Below are 13547 nucleotides of genomic sequence, written 5' to 3' on the forward strand. Positions count from 1 at the left end.
CAAAGTATTAGTAATGACAATTTTTTTTTTTTTTTTTGCTGTTGATGATCATTTGCAACTATTTGCCATCTTCTTATGTGAACTTCCAGCAGGGTAATGCACCATGTCCAAAAGCTAATGCCATGTCAAACTGGTTTATTGACCATGACAATGATCTGTAGCAATAGTGGCCATTATTGACCGTAATGAGACAGGAAATGGGCAGAGAAAGAAGGTGGTAATACAAGTCTCAAGGCTGGGAAGCACATTTCAGAGGGCTTTGTTGAGGATTACTGGCCACAAAATGTGGGGTGCGGTGCACTGGTTCATCACAAACTGCCCCATTGTTTGTTACTTTTGTTGTCACATCACTGTCTTCCTTTATTTGTCCTTTTCATATTTAATCACCATCTCATTATCTTGGTAATAAATTTCAGTGTTCTACAAGTGCCTCTAAATGGTCAGATAATTAGTGGAATTATAGAATAATTACATTTTGTGAAAGAGACCATGCTTACCGACTCCCACTCTAAGCTCACAACTCATTCTAAAAGCTTGTCATTCAGTAGCTTCTAAACAAGGAATCCTCACATACTCCTCTTTCACCTCTGATTATTATCCTTATTTTTTGTTGTTTTTTTTTCAATACATAGGAGGGTTAAAGGCTTGTCCAGCTTACTTGTCCAGCAAAATAGTAAAATTATTCATATTGTAGGGTCAAGACATCAGGGGGTTTTTTCAGTTTCCAGCACCTGGCATGCCATGGTCGGTGAACTTTCATTAGTGCAGAAACCGCAGTAATGTCTAACATTAAATAATGTTTTTTTTTTGTTGTTTTTTTTTTTTTTTTTTGGTCGTTGCTTTGAAATTTGATCTGAAATTGCACAAATCCTGTAACAGTGATGTTCATGTGCAGATTACATGGTCTTTTAAAGCTGAAGCAGTATTGTATATTCTAGAGTTTTAAAAAAAATCGTGGCAGCCCAGCTCATCTGGCGATCACATTGTGCAGACTAAATTGCCAAATGTGTAGTTAAACATATGCTGCAGCATAATATATGGCATCAAGTCTTCCTACGCCATTAAAGCAAAAGTCAGACATGCAATAATGTGACAGAGGTAAAAACCTGATATTATGGTTCTATGAATCTAAAAGAAGACATCTTTTAAACATGTTCGCTGTGAAATTTCTCTGCAGATTTTTCAGTCTTTCACAAAGGTCAGCTAAAAGTAACTCGCCCCGGGAAGTGAAGGGTAGCTTATCAGCATTCTGGATAAATAGCAGTTGTCCAGTACTATTTGGCTTCAGGGAGTCTGCACCATCTTTAATCCAGGTAGCTCAGATGTCTGCAGGGCAGTTTTGTAAATGTGTACTGTTGAGCACAGTAGAGAACCAAAATTAGTAAACGAGCTAGAAGGGCTTCACCTGACAGATGTTGATTAATACATTGGACAGGAAGGCAGATACATTGCAACTAAAGATAGACGGCCTTCATCATTAGGTCATTTAATTTATTGCCAAAATTCAGCCACTGATGTAGGCTGCCCATATTATATCCATATTGCAAGAATTATTTTGGGCAATTTTCTGTTTAGGTTCTTTCCTTGTAAATATTCCTACTAGTGCCTATTGAACAACTAACTACCAAGTCTGTACACACTGATGTGCACACAAAGGCACACACGAAGTCAAAATAATCCTCTTGAACTTCTTTGCAGAATTTTTCTCCCTACACAAATCTGTTGACCTCCTCCAGCTGCCAACTTAGTTCAGGAGTGAGAAAGCAAGTGTGACATTTGTGACAGCCAGTTACAGTCTTTATATGGATGCTGTCTCTGCTGCAATTTTGGCGGGTCAGGATGCAATGGTGTGTTCCATGAAGGTGGCACAGGCTTTAATTAAAGAGAAATAATACCTATAGGTCCATTTAGAACATACAAACTTAATGCTTTGACTTTAACTAACCTTTCCTGGTGAGTCCAATCTTGCTTTCTAACATATATTTATCCTATAAAAAACATACCCGACGTGTTGCTTTAATTCTTACATGTATGTTTGAGAAATCATAGAATTTCCTGTGGCTGCTTAAATGCTTATTACCACAAAGCACCGCCTATTTCCACAAAGCTCCTCCTTGCGTCATTCTCCAGCTGAACATCCGCATCGGAGCACCCTTTCCTCTGCACCAGAGGTTCAGCTGCAGTCGTCTGTGACCTGCAGTGTTCACAATTGCATTTGAAAGCCTCCATAACTCTTTAACACGCTGTCAGCTCCCAGGAAAGTGAGATGCATTGAGTACAGTGTCCAGATCTGAGATGATGCTCAGATGATCTCATGGGAATCATTTCTGATCGATCTAATTACCAGCGTTCTGTATATAAAGTAGAAAATGTCTGTGATGCTTCATAACCTGCTCTAGATGAACAGATTAACAGAAAAGGTGTCCTTTTTGGTCATAAATTGGCTGAAAAATGGAAATTCAATTACTGGTGTTTTTTTCAAAACAGATTTTTTTTTTTTTTGTATGAAACATTTTTAATAAACTGGAGATGAATACATGAAATTATTTAATCCATATCTATTTTAAATGAATAATAAAAAATATATATTTTTACAACTCACATTCATATGCCTCATGGTCATGTTCTGCAAAATATTGTGAATTTATTTTATCTCATTACTGGAGATTATTACAGCTAAAGGAGGGCAAAAAAATACTACAGAGAAGTTGAGGAATCAAATTTGCTGGGTTTTCCTTTAGTAATGCACTAGAACAGTTTAAGTGATCTCATTTTATCCTTCAGCACATGAAGCAAAACATAGCTTTAAGAATGTGTGATTCAAATTTCTAGATTCAATGTGAAAAATGTTAAAAACAAAGAATGGAACAGATAAGAAGGGGAAGATGGTGATGCTTTTTAAATGTTGCATGATAATCATTTTGCTACTCGGCTATATTTTTGGCTCACAACACCTTGTTCAGGTTGGGCTGTTTTCTGAGAATTCAAGACAGATTGAGGGACCCAAAAATCAGTCAACACCAGCTGATGTGTTTTCTTAATCTGATTAAATAGGGATCATGTGACATGCATGTGAATGCACAGACCCAAGTTTCTTTGTTGTAATGTTGTATTAAAACAAGGTAATCAATGTGATTCCCTTCACCTGTCAATATTTTCAATCAAGGTTTAAATGTGGATTTGTTGAGATGAGGGCTATGGTTTAAAAGGTTTCCATTTGAAAAGCTGAAAAGTAAGTTAATGATACAATTATATTTGTGTTAATATGGAAACAGTGCTCTAAATCATGTAAAAAAAAAAAGAGAGAAATACTTCAAAAATAGCCAGTAGAAGTTTTAAGATAGAGATTTTTTCCCTTCTAGAAAAAAGTTTTACTTTACTTACTCAGGAAAGTGTTTTTGTACTACAATTGGGCGATAAAACAAGATTCAAAGAGGAAGTGAAGAATTATGATAACTGGTTATGATATTTTACTGAACTTTATTAAGTTTTGTACTGCAAGTAAAAACTTCAACATTTTTCACATTGCATTTTTATTTTTATTTTTTTTTCTTAATCACTGGCAGCTTAGGGAAACCTGACTGTTGGTCTAGTTGACTTGCAGGCAAATTTCACTGAAGAAATGGAGAGGGGGAAATTCTATTGATTAGAAATTGAACTAAAGGCATGATAGATCATCATTGCTACAGGTCATAAAGTGGATAGGGTGTGACACAGCCCCACCACCAAGACTATTAGCAACCCCCCAAACTTATAGTATGTACATGATGCACAGGCATCATGCCACAGTACGGCAACCAACAACACATCTACGTCCAAGACCTCCCAGTAAGGCCAAAGAAACAACATCCCACCTGACGGCATCAAACCCTGTCCATAAACAACAATGCGGGTCATACCTCATTTAGTGAATAGGTGGTCCCCATGCAACACATGCCCCACAAAAGTGCCACAAGTAACAAGCCCCTCATTCAAGTTACCACCTACCCAGAGTGGCCACCCTGGTCACAATAACTGACAAAGGCCACCAGTCCTGAAAGTAGAAGGTAACGCCTATAAGTAAATGTAGAAAAAATATTTTCCAAAGATGGCATGAGGGTAAACACTTAGGCTGATATGATAGTATTTGGAATTAATGTCATTCAGAGATATGCTTAAAGATTCTAGCTAAAATCCTGTATATTAAAAGAAAAAATCAGAACAAATAAACTCTGAGCTCTGGCTCAAGTCAAAAAATATTAGATGGCAAAATCAATGGACTAAAAACCTCCTAAGGGCACTTTAAAACTTCCAATATTCCTTTGAAAGTAGGAGTGATTGCTGGAAAATTTAAAGATGCTATCAGTGAAGTTTTCTGAGAACACAGCTCAAGGAGACATTCTTCAAAGCAAGTTAAAAGTGAGCTGTAAATTACTGTATGTGTCAAAAAGTTTGGAATAAAATATCTTTTAATTTTATAAAAATTAGCATAGGCTTTGAGTTTTGTGGCTATCACAAATCACAAAATGTAGCTTTCATGGATCACTGACTTCATCCTCTAGACACAGCTGAGTAAGTGGCCTAATCACAGCTGCAACAAAAAGACTCAAAACTTTTATTGGAGTAGGAGGCAGGATCAATTTTTTTCATGACCATTTTTTTTTTTTTTCCCCCAAGACTCCAATTTGCGGTGAAATATTGTCCTTGATGTCTGCAGGAAAAGCTCCTGATAGGTATCATTGATTATTCTGAGCATACTTTCATCTCATTTGAGAGTGTAAGGCTGTATGAGTCTGAAAGAGTCCGTTGCCTTACTAATTGAGCCTGTGAAAGCCATTGGGAGGTATACTGAAGATTGAGCTCTTGTGAGTGTGTGGCATTTTATGTTGGTATTTAAATCAATATGCTGACTATAACGGAAAGACTTAAAATACAGGTGTCTCATCTGTTCCTACAACTGTGATTCTGAACAGCTTCTGGAACCAGTTAGACTGATGTATATATTATTTAGCAACATAGTTAGTGTAAGGCATCCTGATAAATTACTAAAATACATATAAAAAAACAATACAATGACTATTCTAAGGAATAAGGAATAAAGATTGGTTTGAAAACCTTAAAATACCGTAGAAATCCAGGAAGAGCTCCACTTAGCTATTAATATCTTATATAATGGTATAATCTTAAGAAGGTACAAGAGAGCCATAAAAACAAAATAACTACATCTTGACAGCCACACTGGACAGGTTCTGATCCAGAAAACCAAATATTTAACAACAAAAAATATTTGGTGAAGAAGGTTAGACCAAGAAGACATGAGCCAGATCATTCCCAAAGTGGTCAGGTGATAAGTAGATAAGACACCACCGTTCCAGGTAGACCTGTCATGAATTGTGTGAAGTCTCACACTTGCGGCAACATTCCCCCACAGTCAGACAAACAGAGTAAACACTTGCGTTCACACAAGGAATGGGAGGAAAGCAAACATCTAGAAAATGCTGTGGCATGAACTGTATTTTGTCTTTCCAGACCAGTAAAGTCTCTTGACAGCCAACAATGTAATTGATTAATTATTGACTGGATTTTGCTTCATGCTTGTGTATGTGATGCCATGATAGCAGCAGCAGATAAGAATAGTATTATTCCCTGGACAAACCGCACTATGCAATGGTTAAAAACGACCGAGAAGCTGCCAAACCTGGTGGGGGCAAGATATTTAAAGAGGACCTCTTCCTCTTTGATAAACATTAGTGACAGGTTATTTAAAATGCACGTCACCTTCCTAACATTTCCTAGTCTCTTGTGTTGCATGCGAATCTGTTTTGTGGATGGCATCTAAAAACTAATTTGTCTAATCTTTTGTTTCTGTTAAGCTAGTTTGTTGGATTAGTATTTCACGTTGTCATTGCATTTCATTTATTTATATTTTTCAAACAGGTTTTTAAAAACAAGAAAGCAAGTAATCAGTAGGACAAGAGAAAACATACATACATAACCAAGAACAAAATAATTAGCTTCCCACTACTTTTCTTTTTGAAAAGAGTAAGAAGACGTGAACACTCATTTAATCTTAACCCTTATCTCAATTTAGTGAAATATGTATACTTACTAACTCGACAATTATCTAAAATTGTCATTAAAGTAATGTAATGGTATTCATATGCCTTTTCAATATAATGTGCTAAAGAACCAACAATTAAATTATATTACATAAACAAATTTATTATAAACTGAGTCTCATTAGACAAGAAAATCTACAGGCCCAAAATAATAATAGTGATAATGACAATTATAAATAACACCTGGACAATACATAGTAGATAGTTAATTTGAAATCATCGTAAAGTACTGAATTGTTTGTTGCTTAAAACACACAAAAAATAATTAACTGCTTTTTTTTTTTTTTTTTAACCATACCTGCCCACCTCATCATGTCATGATTTAGTCTTCTTTCTGGTCTGCTGGGGTTTGTGTGAGCAATAATGAGCCTCTGCTGCTGTTATTGTGAGTGTGAGAGGCTAACTTACAGGCAATTTGGTTTTAAATTACATTTTTTGCTGACCTCTGACTCCGGAGTTGTGTGTTACATGCCCTATGAGTGGCTGTAAATGGATTTGATTTATCAACATTCACAGACTGCAACTATTTCACTAAACAAGCAAGACACTGTAGGCTTTGTATAACTTCAGTTCAATGAGGCATGCAACAGCACTTCACAGAGTTTCTTAAGCACTCCAGGAAAACCTGAATGTGCTATACAATAACCCCTACAACGAATGTCAAGAAATTCTGAGTGCAATATGAAAGACTGGCAGTTTGTGTGTGTGTGTGTGTGTGTGTGGTTATACAGAATGTATAGTTTCGCCAGAGAAAAGCATGCATCCTAAAAAATACTGTTCTTGAAAACTACCAAAAGAAAGAAATAAATCAACCCTAATGTCCATCTTTTGTTGCAGTCCTTGATGATTTCAGTAAACTTGCATCATCTCTTGCTGTATAGTAAATCTCCCATGTTTATGTGGCTGTGTGTGTGGTGGGGACCATCTTAAGGAGCTAGAGCAGTTTTGTTTATTCATAAAAAGTGTCATGTGTCCCTGCCAATGTGAATAAAACCAAAAACATTCATATGGAGTGTGCTGAGTGCACACATGGATTCTCTGGCGTCACAGAGGGATGCGTGTTCTACAGTAGCTCTGTGAGCAACAGCAAGTTAGTGTATGATAAATATTCAGTGTTTATCAGCGTGTCTGCGGGTGTTAGCTAAGGTCAGGAGATAGATCCTTCCTCTCTAGAGGGACGTGCATGGAAAGCAACATTATGTCTTTGGGTCCTGCTGTCCTCACTTCTTGGATTCACAAATCTGCTGATCAATGTTCAGCCAATATTTGTTTGTTCTGATAAGATAAACAGAAAAAATGTTAATAGTTTGCCATGTGGAAGATGTTTACATTTGTAACTCTTCTGCAAGGATATTAGATTTTTGCCCATGTTATTTTGTTATTAGACCATTTGACATGTTTCCATTTTCTCGACAGCGGTAACTTCCTTCCAATATACACAGATACAGCGACTTTGGTCGCAAAGCAGTGCTCTCAGCAAGTGAGAAGTATCACAAACTAACATGGATTTCTTGATCTATTTTAGCAGCACTTTTAAATGACAAATAAAATGTCTTGCCAAACAACGACAAGATCAAGAAAATGTATGTTTTATAGCAACAATGTACACCTGCCTGCAGGTACAAGATAAACTTTTTATGTAACATACTCTTATTTTTAAAGTACAATTAGACACTAAAATGTAAAGCTTATTACATGCCTGCTGTATGAATATTTTTCTCATTATTAAACAGAAAAACTGAACAATGCAAAAATCTTGTCTTGACAATTTACATGCAGTGGCCATTTTGCTAAATGTACCTGTTCAATAGCCTGTTGACAAACTTAGGGAATTAGTCAACATCTGGGTGTGGTGAAGAAAGCTTCCTTGCTTTCTTCCTTACTTTTAAAGCTTGTCTTAAAACCCATCTATTTTACTTGGCTTTCAACTCTAGCGGGATCTAGTTTTAAATTGTATGTTTTTGTTTTTAAACTAAGTTTTTATTTTATGTTTTTTTATTGTTATGTTGTGTTTTGATGTACAACACTTTGTATCAGCTGTGGTTGTTTTAAAGTGCTTTATAAATAAAGTTGGTATGATATGGTATGGTATGATATCAAGATGAGAATCAGTAAGGGAAGAAAAAGGGATTTAAGTGACTCTGAATGTGGGATGTTAGCGCCAGACAGGCTGCTCAGAGAATTTTAGAAACTGTTGTATATTGGTTTATTTTCTTGGCTGTACAGAAAAAAATACCCAGTGAAAGGCAGTCGTGCAGGAGGAAATGCCCAGTTGATGCACACAGTTGCTCAAATAAACAATCATTACTGCCAAGGTACACTGCAAACATCTCATATCACTTTGAAGCAGATGGACTACAGTAACACAGCAGCACATCGAATCCCGCCGCCTCTGTTGGTTAAAAAATACAAACTGAGGCTACGGTTCACACAGGCTCTGTGTTATTGGACACTTTGGTGACAACACATGAAAACGCTAATCGTACTGCAGTTACAGGAAGTGGAGAGTGCTGCCGTGAGTCCCTCTCACCTCTGAGGCACCTACAGGTTGTTCGTCTGACAGGACCCCGATTACACAGCAAACCCAAACTGCAGTCAGAGACCCGCTCCACTGCACTTCCTCAATGAAATTACTGCTGATTTTGCTCTGGACTACAAAACAGGATGAAAAAATAATATAAATCTAATTTTTGATTATATTAAAAACAGGTTATATTAAAAACTTGTAGTCTAAGGTTTTTGTTTGTTTTCTCTGAAACTCACATGAAAATAAATCCCTGTATTTGACTCACATAGTCAGTGTGACATTCATCAGTTCTGGTGAAGCTCACACCGCCGTAGACGAGAAGCCGCCTTGAGCAGCCGCCAGTGTCACCCATATCAGAAACTGCTACTGTTCCTGCCATGAGTGGTGCTAAGAGTAATCTAATCTGCTTGGAATGAGGTGATGGGTAACAGATCTTACAAAGTTCAGATACTCAGATTTCTTGAATATGACACTGACTTTGCTGTTCACCAGTGCATTTTCAAAAACTATGAAATTTGTTTATTGTATGTATCCTCCCATTTCCCACTAAGGGGTTACCTGGTTTCTGTGGATATAGATTGTCCAATGATGTAAGAGCCAAATGTAGTTATGGTCTGTCTTACTTTGACTTGGACTCAATCACCGGTCTGCTAAACTGCATCAAACTAAAAATTGTTATCAATTGCCTCATGGTTTTAGCTGAAAGAATAACTATATTTACACTCCGTCACAGTGAAATGTTTAAAATCTGTTGTCAATACAGCAGTGTATTAGACTTACCAGAAAGGCAAAATCCTCATGTAAGACTTGCGAAAAATTAACTCTGTTTGACACTGCTGAGCACTTGTGGCAGCAAATCAGACACCCACTGTGTCTTTTGAAAACGGACGGAACAAACAGAGTTGATAGCTCTGACTTGAGCATGGATTTTGTTTGATTTGCAAAGCAGGAATGCTGTAGTTAATTGTGCGTCAAACATTTCTGAAAGAACATTTTTGCCAGTAGCAATCATCGTAATGAGTGAGATGATAACTGCTAATTAGTGAGTAGACAGACTCAGGTAGGTTTTTCTTCATAAATCTTTAGCTATAAATCTTGAGGAAGGTTTTATTGCCGTGGGGGAAGAAATGCTGTTATTATCTAAAGAAATTCTGTCAGGTGATTCATCTAACTGATGCTATTTGTTGAAATAACAATTAGGTGCATTCCATTGTAGGCTTAGTGACCTTTTTGTAATTTAATCACTCAAACGTGTCCGTTGCTTGTTACTTGTTGCTATCTTTTCTCTTATGTTGAAAGTCTCCAAGTTATATAACACTGAATTTTTATTGCAGCATTGACAAGCTAAAGCACATCAGATGTGAAGTAATAATTTGACTACACTGCATGACAGTCGAGAATCATTTCTTTTTCTGTTTCTTCACACACAAAAGACACATTACTCCAGTTTTAATCTCCTTACATTTGCTTCCGGCACATTTTAGAATTCATATTAAAATGTTAGTCTTTACTGTTAGGGCTCTACGTGGTGAAGAGTCTGGCTGTTTCTCTGATCTTCCAGCTCTACACCCTTTCTCACAGTCTGGGATTTTCCAGTCAAAGGCTAGCAATGCTTCCACAAACACAATTTAAGGTCAGAGGGGATAAATCCTTGTTGCCCAAGATTGTGAAATGTGCTGCCTCCTATATTTTGTGCAGTCTTGATTCTATTGACTCTTAAAAGAATCAGCTAAAGAATCATTCATTTACACTTGCTTTCAGCTTAATATACGAAGCATGAAATTACATGTAGGCTACCTGATATTTCTCTAATGTGTTAATCTTCTTTCATTATTGTTTTGTAGTAAAGCACCCTGTGGTTTTTGACCTGTGAAAGGTGCCTTGTAACAGTCATGATTATTCTGACACACAGTAAGATTTAACTGATTTGCTTCTTTGTTCAAAACATATTTTGTGTTCACAACAAGAATTTGTGGTTCCCCTGTTTTGTAATGGAGTAGAATGCCAAAGTTCGGGCATTCTACTAGTGCGGGGAACAAATCAATCAAAAACTGTGAGCTGTGCTAGCAAACAGACAACACATGTATTTTCTCCTCCTGAAATATTTAATTATAACAACAACACTTGTAATGCTCCACTGGGTGTATTTGAATATTTTACATTTGTTACTACTGTTGATTTGAAGTGTAACAATAACTTCCAGCTCACTAGATAAAACAATTTGCTGTACTAGTTTCCCAGATAAGCGCTTTCAAGCATTTCCAGGAGCATTTTTTTGTATTTCATCATTCAAAAAAAATATAACTTTTATCTAATCTGTAATCAGATAAATTTAAAGGAGATTACAAATAGTTCTTTTATTGTTCTTCTGCTTATTGTCTGAAAATGAAAAGGGATTTAGAACATAAATCTCCTAGACCACTCTTAAAGTATACAATTTGATCTCATTAGTCAAAAATATAAATGGAAATTGACTGATTTTATAAATTGAGACTAAATTTGCTGATACACATCATAATTCTGATGTTCCATACAGCTACGCCCAAAATTATTAATTCAATACATTTTAACAGCATGTCAACAAAACATATTTTATTTAAACTGCTTAGTTCAGATCTAAATCTGCAAGAGTTGTAAATATTTGTTTTTGTTTGTTTTACTGGATACATTCATTCATCCATTCTCTATATCAGCTTATATTTGCACATTTTGCAAGGGGAGAAGTTTGGTGCATTCATGACAGGTCCTTAATTGTGTATGATATAAATAAGTGTTTTACTTACGATGCAGAAAGGAGGTGTAAATGCATGCAAGTATGTTAAATGTCACTTTAAAATAAATGCAGATCCAAAACCATGTTGATTTCACCAACATGGAGACAGACTATGTTTTGTCACTGCTGATAAATATATGTTAGCTGCTTACCAAGCCAAACAAAAAATCTACATCAGTAGCAGTCCTGTAGAAATTTGTTTATCTTACGCTAGCAATTCAATTACTATTGGTGCCAACCACTAGCGGAACAAGTCAGAGTCGGGTCGGGGGAAGGGGTTAATGACCGGGTCCTTTATACCCAAATAATAAAGCTCATGATAATATAACTTTACAACATAGACATGTCCGCAACAGCGGATCTTACAAGTTTCACAACCACAGAGAGCGACTATGTCATTCTGAAATCCATCAAACATGGAGAGAACAACAGAAACATTAGGCTACGTGGTCACTAATGATGAAACAACACAAAGTCAAAGCTGTTCAGAACCACGGAGAGCGATCGGATTATTTTTGACACTTTATCAATTTCAACTCAGAGCCTGGAGCAGCTAGCTACTGCTGAAGCTCGGTTTATTGTTGACGCAATGAACCGAGCACGCAGCAGCGCGCGCAGAACCGAGCACGCAGCTTCACACAACTGCAAGAGCTGACCGCACCGCACGCACAGCGTTTCGCAGCAACTCGTGCACCTGGATGTTTGGAACTCGGCACGGATCGCGCGCGCCGAGTTACGTTCACAAAATGGAAGATGCTCTTGCAGGCGGCTCCAGTGTAAGCCTTAACTACTGTATAAACGCCATACTGCTGTCTTGGCTCGCACGCGCTCAACCCGAACTGCCAAAATCCCAACTATAACTCAGCCTTCAGTCCCTGACATCACCGCTGAACCACCGACAGAAAAAAGGGGATGTAAGCTAGGCGGCTGGGCTGATACAACTTACAGTCTAGTTAACTCACACTTTGTGAATAATGTCAGAGTTGCTACCTGTAACTAGCCTGGCTCCTTCGCTGGGCTGGCAGTTTTGGCGGGTCTGAATCGCTGCCAACAAAAAAGTCCGGTTCATCTCCAAGACAAAATATGCGTCCAGTTTTTGACTTTTCCTTGCTCTCTTTTTTCCATCCTCTTCACTTTGCCGCTCCATGGAGCTCCACTCATGTTAACTTAGTCCGTAAAACTGCTCTAGCTAGTTTACCATCTGTTGCCAAGAGACCAATGATGACGTTGGTGGAGGGCTGGTGACAAGTTTTACCTAGAATACACTTAGAGACAATATTGGCGATCCTCTTGTAATTTTGAGTGTCATAAAGTTAAATGTAAGAGTAAAAATAAAGCCAGTCATGTAGCACAACATTTTATTCAATGTTTTATACCCACTATCAGTCGGTCTTGTAAAGCTTTTAGCAACCATGAGTCAACAATGACTGAAGCAAACTACTATATAAACCACTGGGGCAAACTAAAATATAATTTTGCATACATTGAACCGGACAGGATCGCTTGCCTTCTCCAGCTTTCATTAGACGTGAAAAAGGCTTGGATACCTGAAGTCATATCCTCCTGACTACCAGTAGTTCATTTTTGTCCTCTGTAGAGGACATTTCTAAACTTGAATATCTCCCACCCCCTGCATTCTACTGAATTAATTCCTTTTGATATCTAGAGAGGACATTTAGGGCTTTTCAATGATACCACATGTGAAGGGGTGGGACTTTTGTACATACCTTTTTCTAATTCATAAAAATTGCATTCATCAGTAATAACACATTTTATGGGAAGAGACAAAGTAAGTGTATAAAACCTTTTAACTAACCTATTTCTTTCTGTTATCTATCTATATTGCAGTAAATACACAGTCAGTATATTTGACAATTTGTCAATCTGTCTGTCATTTCCTATCAGAAACAACATTCTTGATTGAATGAAAGCTAGTTTACATCAAAATTGAAAAAAAAAGAAAAAAAAATTGGACTTAGGTGTATCTTAGTTGTAGTTTGTAAATACAAATACATGTTTTCACATACTGAGTTTAACTTACATGCTCGTTTTTTCAGGTTGGCAGTCATCAAATCATTCTGGACATTGCTTGTTAACTGGCTATTATTATTATTAGGTATCATCCTTACAGCTATTTAGTTCAAGGCAT

At 37.0% G+C, this 13547-nt stretch overlaps 1 long non-coding RNA gene across 1 annotated transcript; it reads right to left on the reverse strand.

Annotated features, from left to right (window-relative positions):
* Positions 1-1394: 1394 nt before the first annotated feature.
* On the reverse strand, positions 1395-12600 carry LOC107837491 (uncharacterized). The gene is made up of 3 exons (XR_001663502.1): positions 12389-12600; positions 1946-1950; positions 1395-1405 (listed from the first exon to the last, which is right to left on the reverse strand). It is a non-coding gene; the product is annotated as an uncharacterized LOC107837491 (long non-coding RNA).
* Between the last annotated feature and the right edge of the window lie 947 nt (positions 12601-13547).

The sequence above is a fragment of the Poecilia formosa genome, unplaced genomic scaffold (genome assembly GCF_000485575.1).
Source record: "Poecilia formosa unplaced genomic scaffold, Poecilia_formosa-5.1.2 Scaffold146, whole genome shotgun sequence".
In the NCBI taxonomy this organism is placed as follows: domain Eukaryota; kingdom Metazoa; phylum Chordata; class Actinopteri; order Cyprinodontiformes; family Poeciliidae; genus Poecilia; species Poecilia formosa.